Below are 10,863 nucleotides of genomic sequence, written 5' to 3'. Positions count from 1 at the left end.
GGAATTGTTTTTTAAAACTTTGAGTCTCATCCTGCCAAACTGCTCTGTGCAGATTTGTCCTGGCTTGAGTGGAGTATCTCTATGGAAACTGTATGATACAGGTCCTGTCCCTCTAAAGCAGCCTGCAGGTCTGGGGCTGCAAGCTTTTCATTCTTTTAGGGGAGATAAAATTTTCATATCTATCTGCAAAGATCCCCACAAGGGGGTATATACCCAGAGATTGATTATTCTAATTGTGACAGATTTAAACCAACAGCAGTATTCCCCTTCTTGAGATTGTAATTTCATAGCCCTTCTCAGCACAATTTAATGTAGCACAGGGTTGCAATCAAAGACTTCATTTAAAATGTTAATGAGAAGTGTAACTTTTGCCATAGCTGCCAATAAACTCATGATTCTATATATCTGATTTTTTCTTTAAATGTAGCAATGACTTTTGTTATGATGAGACTTCCATGAAAGGGGGAGGTTTTGGTGTCCAGCCTGATTTGAATGAAGCTTGAGGAATAAAGAAATTAAATTTCATTTGAGTGGAAAGTTAAAAAATCTTACCATTTCTCTACGTGAAAACTGCTGGTATGTTGTAGATTCAAAACACAGTCACAGTGAAAGACATAATATTTCAGTTTACATTATTTATTTCCTTCATATTTTTAAATAGATATTTCCATGTATCTGCAACATATTGTTCATAGGTGTTAACAAAACAGAGCACATGTCTATACAACAAATAATCTTGATTGAAACACAGAAATCATGGTTAGCTTTAATGTTCTCAAGTGTAAACTGGTTCTAATATATACTTCTGCATGATCTAATTAAAATATCTTTAATTATGCAATAGCTAGGATACTACAGGTATACCAAAAACGGCATGGATGTGAGAGCTCTAGATGCAGTGCTCCTACAGAGGTGAAGCAGACTAAAAATTCAGATATAAAACAGTCAGTCTATGAAATATATTAATCATGGTTCATTTTAAGGATCTTGATGACTTGTAAGAGAGAATCCTTACCACAGGAGAGCATAGCAGTCTGCAGGCAGACCAACCCTCCCTCGGCACAGAGTCCTACAAGGAGAGGATGATTTTGAGAAGTTCCCTTGTGTTGAGGTTCTTCCAGATCCTTTTCTGAGGACGTTTATGTTTCAGTTTTAGGAACATGACTGTGCTCAGTGGCTGTTTATTCTCTTGGCTCTCCCCCACGGCCAGTGGCAATTCTCCACATACAAACCAAGGATAAGCAGTAATAGGGGCTCATTTTTGGACAAAGAAGAAGAAGAAGTGGAATTGGCTAGGGTAATTTTGAATTACGGTGATTGAGAAAATTACTTTTGAAATTTTAGCCAGTGGTTTCTTTTTGACCCAGGAGGAGCAGTGGTTCTCAGGTGGTGCTGCCCAGCAGAGAAGGCTGTTTGTATCACCACAGCCTTCCTTGGCTGATTAACTACAGGGTGATATGTAAAATCACGGTCCAGGTTTTAATTGTACTCTCCTTTAGAGGAGATGACTGTGGACTGTTGAATCCAAGCCTCATGGCTTCCTCGCCTGGTTTTGCTGGCCAGGCTCCTTTGCTTCGCTCCCTTCTATGTTTGGTTACACGCAGAGGTGCAGCTCATATTGCCTTATGCTCTACACTGGCAGAAGCTGCCCAAAAAATTACCTTCACTAGCCAAACAATTTCTGTGAGACAAAGTAGCTAATTCTCATTCTTAATTCTACCATTATCACAACCAAGGTCACTCTCTCCATCCCTGTGAATATGACTACAAGTTTGGAACCAAACTATGTTGCAGCGGCCCAAATTTCCAGATTTACATTGCAAATGTGCAAGCAAAGCAGCAGCTCAGTTCTTTAATTGTTGGTAAAACACAGAATCCTAAAATGTTTCCCTTAGATGCAAATTCTGCTGTGTTTAACAGAGCAAAAGGCTCCTTCACTGGGAGTTTGGGAACTTAACCATGAAACCATGAGGTTATTTATTCTAATTAATGAGAATACATTTGCACTTGCAGACCTATCGGCTTTTGCAAGCCCAGAAACAGCCCACAGTGGTTTTACACAGTACGTGCAGATATGTCTGTGGAGCACAGGACAAGTGAAGCACACGTCAAGTGCAGAACAACTGTAGGTGCCCAGTGCCAGAGGCCCCAGAGCTCACTGCACTGCTTGCAGATACTGCGTTTTTGGTACTGTGAAGGCAACACATCTGAGATACATTGCACTTATGACATATGGCGAATGTAAAGATGTTACCCACGTGCACAATTAATCTTTTTGGCTTACCAAGGAGCTCACTGCTCACACCAGCACAGCCCCAGACTGGGCAGTGGCATCTCACCAAAATTTACAAATCACAGCAGCGGCACTTGTGTCTTTAGTAGTAATTAGAATAGTGTGACTTTTTATTAGATTGTTAATAATTATATGCTTTACTTCTGGCCTGCTCATGGTGAAAACAAAACAGCAACAAAAAAAAAAAATAGCCTATGACTTGAAGATGAGATGAAAGAAAAACTGATAGACTCAAAAGGTAGTGAGTAAACAGGGCAAACAGGACAGGGGATTTGAAGAATGAGCATTGACTTGAAAGAAGCATTAGTGGACAGAAGTTGCAGCCTGGGAAGCTGAAGAGGAAGGCTTTTTGCACTGTAGAAAATGGAAATATACTGTACAGCCAGCAGAATAGAGCAGGACTGTGAATAGTTACAAGACCTAGACATCCTTAAAAATCATAAGAAAGGACAACTAGGTATGAGAGGTGTTATGAATTTGATATAAATTACATGCACTATCACAACATAATAAATAAAAAAATGGAGCTTCTTACGTATTCTGCTCTTAGTAGATGTTTCCCAGCATCTTTTACTCATGAGAGAACAAACTTACTGTATAACAGTGGTGGAAACATTTTATTGTGACAGAGACAAAACTTGACTTAATTCTTCACATTAAAAAAAATAAAAAAAAAAAAAATCAGGCACATAGATGACCCTCCTTGAACCTGGATAAATTAAAGCTGACGTATTCCACTGTTCTTTGTTCCTAGTCACTGTTAGTTTCTTCCACAGAGAAGATTTAATTTTGGAAGTCACAAGTTCTTAATTGAAGCAGGTTTAACTATTTAGCATCAGAGCCACCCACCTACATAAAACTCCCCAACTGTTGAAGTTGTTAAAGGGACACTGTCAATTTTAAAACTGCACGTCTGTTTAAAAATCTTTTACCTTCTGTTGATAGGAGTGAGTCCTAAGGTTGTATACTTGAAAGGCATTAGAGAGAAAATGTCTCTTTTGACAGTATTTTGGGAATCGTCCATTTCACCGCTTTTCTTCGTAACTCGGTCAAGCCAGATCCTGCAGTGACATGCACTGATGTCTTTGTGTGGAACTCAGGCTGCAGTGTAACTGCTCTAACTCTAAATACTTTTTTTTTTTTCCCTAAATGATTGCCTGTCAAGGTGATACTCTTCTGTTAGTTCAAATACAAGACAAAATGTAGTGCAAACTTTTAATAGCGCCAATTAAAAAGAGCTGTAAGAGGCGAAGAGTTAACTCAGTGTTGTCCCCTTTACCTGATAGTGCATCCTTTCTGAGCCCCTATGGCTTGAACCCTGCCCTTGACCAACAACTCCCTATTATTTCCTGATACTTATCAAGAATTAATTATCCTGGATAATGACAGGTGCTGTGGGAGTGACAATGAATGTTAGAAAGAAATTCTTCAGACATGCGATGAGATTTACGAGGTGGCGTTTGAGATGGTTATATGACAGTGTGAGGGGTTAGCAAATGTCCAGGAGATGTTGGAGGTGGTGAGATGCAGGTGGCAGAACAAGCAGGTGGAGGGGATGGAAAGGGATGGGAGCGTGGGGGAGATGTCATTGGTTTCAGCGATATGGAAGAACTAAAGAGAGAAAAGTTGGGGTGAAGGAGGAAACGAGAGAAGGACAGGTGAGAAAAGGGGAAGGGAACCTTTTATTGTGAAGTGAGCAAAGGAAAGATTTTGTGGAAAAAGGTATGAAAAGCAGTTAAAGGCAGTATTATATTTAATATGAAGAAGAAGGGTTAGTGTGAAGTGGCATGAGGTAGCAATGTTTTTAATGGTATTTCCAAGTTTCTAAGCATTTGTTTCTGCCAATTTAACACTATTTTAATGTATTTCTATATGTAATATGTTGAGATTTGAAGTGCTTTATTTTTTGCAAATGCAATATATAATTCTTGCTAGCTCAGCTCTTAATTCAATTTCTTCCTCCTAGTTCAGGTTAGATGACCTAAATGAGGCTGTACATTACAAGTGAACTTCTTATGCTTTAGCTGTGAAGGCATGAAAGATTTTGGTAAACAGAGCTTTCATATAACCTTATCTCTAGTAAAATAATTAGAAAGAAGTTGTGAGAAGCGCTGAGATGCTGTTGGCAGGTAGCTGGGGAGCACCCAACATCAATGCTGCAGGCTTCCTGGGTAGCTCAGGGAGAAGCAGATGCTGGAGGAACCAAAAGAAATTCCTAGGCTAAGCTCACTCAACGCCTCATGTTCATATTTTGCATGCTGATGCTCACTAAAGGGCAGAGAAAGTTTTGTTGCTGCCTTGAGAAGTATACCTGGCTCCCAATGTATTTTAGGTGTGTGAACTACCTACACAAGCTCATTTAGTCTTCGTGTAATCCTTTGACAGTTTATAAATAACCAAAGCAACGTATCTTAGTGGTTGCATGTTTTAAATGAATTCTAAGTAGGTGCACAACGCTGTGTTCCTAATCTCTAAAAAAAGGTAGGATGTGCCTTCAAAAAAAGGAAAGCAGAGTATTTGGTTACTTTCTTGCTTTTCTTGGATATTCTTCCTTTCTACAGCAGTGTTGTATTTTAAAGCATTGCAAACTGTAATAATGAACAACATCCTCTTCCACGTCCTAATTTTAACTAAGTAAAAATCAGAAGTAGACAAAAAGTAGACATAAACACATATGAGGCTCCATTCAGACCCACAGTTCTCTATTACCACTAAAACTACCAGACTAAATAGAATTTAATGGGACTCCTCTCCCAAATAAAATTACTCTCTCTCTAGTTACTTACAGGACAAGGATATTGGCCACCCAATATTTGTCATGAGGACCACAGTGAGGGATGCTCTGATTTCTCTTTCCTATTCTACAAGATAGTTGAATTTTTTTTATCATCACTATGCTTTTCTAAGAGACTTCATTTTAAGTCTGAATTATACATATTGCAAACGCAGGAAAAAGACAAGCTTAGTACCTATGCAGAACCTTTGTGCTCATCATGGCATAAGCAAGAATATTAACAAACTTCCTGAACAAAGAGAAGAACTTTTGTATTAGGTGACGTATATTTTTCCAAAAGATAGTACTTTACTTAATGCCTGATCTAAATTCCTGAGAAATTTTACTCACTTCATTGTACTCCCATCTTCTCTGTGGAAGACATATTTTGGTCAGTTAACAATTAATTAAGTAAATTAAGTGCTTTGGCCCCAACTTCTTTCCAGTAAGACTTGAGTAATAATAATGATATCAGTGTCTGACATATGTGCAATGAAGTCAGCATTTGACATAATGCTTCTGAAGAAAATTTTGGTGAAGTATGTACCATTAACAATGATAAAGCTTAGAGAACAGGCTTAAAAATCACATTCTCTTCTTTAGCAGAACTGATCCTGATAATTGCTGGGAGTCAGCCAGATATATGTTGGTTTCCTAAACATATGTACTTGGGAGTTGCTGAAAGGCAATAAACAAAACAGTTTATCTCCATTTTTACATAGTATATTTTCATAGGGACTTCAGCGAGAACAAGGCACTTTCATGGGGATGGGGAAGTTAATGAGTTACATCACTTAAATGTGCTATAGTTTAGAGCAAAGGGAAGAAAGACTCGAGCAGGAAAAATCTGCAGAAGTCTCTAAGCACAGCATACTGGAGTGACAGATATTACAGATGAAAGAGAGAGAAAGAAATAGAGAAAATTATTCTATGAGCTATGATATTAATGAGAAATATTCTAAATGATCCAGACAGATATGGAAAGAATTGTGCTGCTTTTGTTGTTGCCTGTTTTGCTCAAAGTAAGACTTGTATACTTGTAAATTAAAATAGATTATGTTAATTTGAACATTTTTCCCTATGCAGCTTTATGGTGTTAGATGTTTTTGTTGTTTGTTTTGTTTCTGTTTTTTTGTGAAAAAACTGAACCTGCCCTGGAGGTTTGCTTAAAAGCTGTTAGTGTACACAGTAATTTACAGCTATTCAGAACTATGCATTGAGTTACTAATTGATTCCTAATGTTGATGTGTTTGGTTGTACATTGAGTTATGTGTAAGATTTATTGAAAATAGTTTTGTTTCTTTCCCCTCTCTACAACCGTAGCCATTGAATCGGGACAGATATGCAAGGAGGTTGCAGATCCTCTGGCCCCAATCTTCTTGAAAACTTCCCACCAGATAAAGACCTTTGCCAACTGTATGATCAGGATATCCCAAAATAAGCAAGATGTAATATCCCCATGCCCTCTTTTCCCCCATTATGTCTCACAAAGACAAAAGAATTGCTGATAGTACCCAGTGCCAGAGGAGTTATTCTGATATTTCCAATTATAGTCAGTTTAATAAAAGCATAATGAAAAGTCAACAAAATTATGAATTATAGCATGAGCATTTCAGATTGCTATTTCTTTTGTTTCTCTTCTTGGATTTTAAGTGAGAACAGAGTAAATGTTCTGAGCATTTAGTTCAAAGACGTAATATGCAGGTGGGAATTGATGAAAGGTCTCTCAGGTCTCCACGATGGGAGCTTCGGAAGTAAAATCCCCAGCAAACAATACGGCTTTTGATTGCCTAAACTTCCACTGACCTGTCTTCAAGCTGCTTCATTACCTGTATGCGCAGGTTTAACCTACTGTGCTTTGAAATCAGCTGGAGCATTAGCTGCGATACTTATGCCTTTGCCAGCTGCTGAAAGTCTCCATGATCTTTCACTTGGGGAGCTATAGGCACTACATTTCCTAGGCAGGATGAAAGAGCAATGGGTCAGAACTCTGTCATCTGCTCAGGAGGCAGGCACACCCTGGGGAAAAAGCAAACCTGAAAAGCAATGGCACTGCAGATGACACCATGCTGCTCCCAGCGCAGTTCATGATAGTATGATTTTTCGTCATTTTTCCTGGGTCTGTATGTGCCTCAAAACATCTTCAAAATGATCAGCTGAGCAAAAAAATTTCTGATCCCGAAGTAATTTCAGCTATAGATTGAATCAACAGTTTGAAAGCTTGCTCAGAATCAAAACATCTGAAAGTTTACTTGATCTCTTGCAGGCAGGGGAAAAAATGTTATTTTAAAACATTTTGGAACAGTATTTGCTTCGTTTATTCTGAGCATTGAAATAGCACTATTACCCTTCTAATTGAAGGAGTAGCTTAGAAACATTCAAGACCTTAGAAATACTTCTGTAATTGTATGTTTCTGGAACAGTATACTTTTTAATCTAGAAGGAGACAGAGGTACAAACAAAATCTGACAGTGTCTGTAGTATCATTTTCTTTTGCCCTCCAAAGATGGGCTAGACAGGAAAGAACACCTCACATCACACACAAGTTATAACGCAGAAGAACATATTTCATCAAATTGCCTTTAAAAAGTGGCTTATTTTGGAGGAGGTGTGGAATGGTCTAACTGATATTTTTGTTTTAAAGATTAACTGATAAAATTACTTAAAAAAGTAAACAATAATATTACTAAGCAAACAACAAAACTTATCTTAAAGTCTGTAGCAGAAAGATATTAATATTTCTTTGGGGCACTGTTTTTGTTGTTTTGTTTTGTTGTTTGTTTTGTTTTTTTCCACTGCCTTTCCTGAGACAGCTTCAGGATTGGAACACATATTCCCATTTTCACAGTAACTTTCCACCTTTCCCTGCTGAAGTCCATGCCCCGTGTGCTACTCATAGCCTTCTGCAGCAGAGCAATGCGCCAGCAGCTCCACAGTGTAAAGGCTGCAGAGCTCTTACAGCAGCAGCCCGCTTCCCAGGTGATCTCCCAGAGGAAAAGCCAAATTATCCTTCAGAGACCAATTCAAGACTGCAGTAATGCATGGTACTTTTTTTTTTTTTAAGAAATAAATAATACACTTGTAAAAGACAATAACTTTTGAAAGTAAGAGCCATATCTGTAATCTATTTTTTTTTTAAACAAATTGCAACATCTTACATGGTTATTTTGAAAGAAACATTTTACTAGTTATTGCTGCAGTATTTTGCTGTCTAAGCATCCTATTCTGAGCTGTTCTCATATTCATTTTTCAGCTTTCAATGGCAAAGATACGCAAATAGAAAAATAGCTGCTTGTCCAAATTAGCTTATATAATCATGAACAGAACAGAGTAAATAATTTAAAAGGAATTATGAATCTGGAAATCCTTGTTGTTGTTTTTCTTTTTTTCCTGTTAGGTGTGCATTTGAAAGAAGTCGAGAATTTGCATGAATTAATTCCCATTCTGTTTCAATCTGGAGAATTTTTAGCTTGCACTCTCATGTTGAACACCTCTTCACAAGGTTCTAATAATCCATGTCTGAAAAGAAGGCTGCCCCGGTGCTTAGTGCTGCTGCATGGGAATTGGGAGAACAGGATGATACTTGGGAGGCATCTGGCCTCCCCTCTCCTTTCTCTGTGCCACCAATGTCCACCTGGAAGGTGATGAGACTATCACTGCCCTTTTCAGAATGACAAAGAAAGCTTTTTTCCCGTGGAAAACCAGGACTCAATCCTACAGAAGTGATTGCCTATGCTTTATATTCTTGGGTACCACCTAGTGGCACCATCTCTGTTAACTATGGATATAACTCACTTACAGAGCATTCCGGAGGTTGGCTACCACAATCCTGAGACGAAGTGTATGTCCTTAATAGCAGGTCTTTTCAGTGCATATAGAAAGTGACCAAAACCAACTGCAGTGAACTACTGAAAAGAAATTGGGCAGATATTCACAGACATTATATAGCGATATTTATTCTAATCTAATCGTGATAAATTATGTTCATCACTTCATTATAGTGGTTGCAGTTATTAATATCTGTCTTTTGACTGAAAAAATGTCTTTTTCCTTAAATTTTTGTGATTTTGCTAGCAGCTGAAGAACTTTAAGTTGGTTTGTATCTGTCTGCTACTGCAACTGTACTGTTATTCTCTTGAAAAATAGCTCCTAACAAAACAGGGAAAGCACACCAGGCTCTTTCTGTGAGTTTGATGGTACATTCACCAGCAGTATAAATGACTTGCAGACAATGCAGAATGCCTTTGTTTTATAGGTTCTGTTCCCAGTGTCCTGAATGAAATGCATATCGCTAACCTATTAAGTACAAATCGCTTAAAGATGTAAATTTTTTATGGCTTGCTAAATGTTAATGTATGACTTGTAAAATGTTAAAGTAGTAAATAGCTTCTTTGAGCTCATACACACTAAATTTCATTTCGTAGCCCTAAGCATTTAAGGTAACAGTCACAGGGTATTAGTTAGAGAGATTTCCATAATCCTCATTGACTTTAATTTATTATTGTTAAAAAGAAAAAAAAAAAAAAGGAAAAAAAAAAGATAATTAAGAGTTAATGTCAGTAGGATAGAAAAATAGGCTATTGTCAAAGGATAATGGCCTTCCACTAATAGGAGACTGTTGAGACATTCACTGAGAATAAATGTTATGAAATATGAAACACATGATACAATACCAAATGTGTAATTATAGCTATTTTATGTCAGCTGTTCTGAATAACTCTGTAAGACATTATCAAAATCTGATGAATGTTTCTGCATTTGATACTTCTTGATTTATTGATGTAATAACCAGCTGAGAAGGACTCCTCACAAACCCAATTTATTTAAAGTTTGTCATAGAAGCTCATATACACCCTGTTTTCCATCTGGCGGAATATATCCTATATTTAGAAGAATATACATATATAAATGAAAGCCACCAAGAGGAATTTGTTCTGGCTGAAAATACCAGAGACTGATATGGTTATTTGTTGAGAAGGGAGCTAGCCACTTTCTAGAGAATATTGATGAATGGTCTCCAGATACACAGCAAGGAGCTAAATTCAGAGGTGTGAAATTAATGTGACTGCACCTGTGCAAACCAGCCATGAATTTGATCCAAAATGATACGTTATGAATGTGTGGAGATATCAAGGATATCCAGGGCCTTGGAACAAATGCTTTAGTAAATCATAAAGATTCTAGCATTAAAAAACAAAAACAAACATAAAAGGAAATAAAGTTACTGTTTATCTCCATTTCACTTAGATATTTCAATGTTATTTAAATATTTAATACCAAATTTTGATTCTGTCATTTATGGAATATTTTAATTTTCCGACATTGGTTAGGAATTGGTTCCTGCTATTGGTACAGGTTTTCCCTTCAAGTCCCAAGTGGGTAGATATGCTAAATACTTTCATCTTCTAGAATAAAGATCATTCTGTTTCAATTTTTAATAACATTTTGAGACCTAATCCAAATGTGATTCATTTAAATAAAAATCAATAGGTTTAGCTGCTCCTTTAGAATCATTTAGGGCAAGTTTTTTTCATCAGATCTTCTTCAGGGGCCAGATTCTGATCTGATTTATGGTCTGATTTACATTGCAACCCGTTGACTTTAGAGGATTTGCATACTGTGTAAATTAGCACAGATTTGACTCCAGGGATCTTTAGTAAGTGGCATAAATTAAGAACAGGGAAATTCTGCTCTCTTTTAAAACCCCATAAAGGTCAACACAAAATTGAGAACAAGATACGGCCCCAAGTCTCTTAGTTAAAATGTATTAAAAGGTTTCATGAAGCCCTTTTATCCT

General features: G+C 37.3%; 1 long non-coding RNA gene across 2 annotated transcripts; it reads left to right on the top strand.

Moving 5' to 3' along the window:
• Positions 1 to 3,830: 3,830 nt before the first annotated feature.
• Positions 3,831 to 10,561, top strand: LOC308198215. 2 transcript variants are annotated; one of them, XR_013953733.1, is made up of 3 exons: positions 3,831 to 4,015; positions 7,880 to 8,110; positions 8,464 to 10,561. It is a non-coding gene; the product is annotated as an uncharacterized lncRNA (long non-coding RNA). The 2 variants fall into 2 exon arrangements; XR_013953734.1 differs by having other exon boundaries at positions 3,832 to 4,015; positions 7,915 to 8,110.
• Positions 10,562 to 10,863: the final 302 nt, after the last annotated feature.

The sequence above is a fragment of the Anser brachyrhynchus genome, assembly GCF_964034855.1.
Source record: "Anser brachyrhynchus genome assembly, chromosome: 7".
Classification (NCBI taxonomy): domain Eukaryota; kingdom Metazoa; phylum Chordata; class Aves; order Anseriformes; family Anatidae; genus Anser; species Anser brachyrhynchus.
This window is presented reverse-complemented; position numbering and strand designations above follow the sequence as displayed.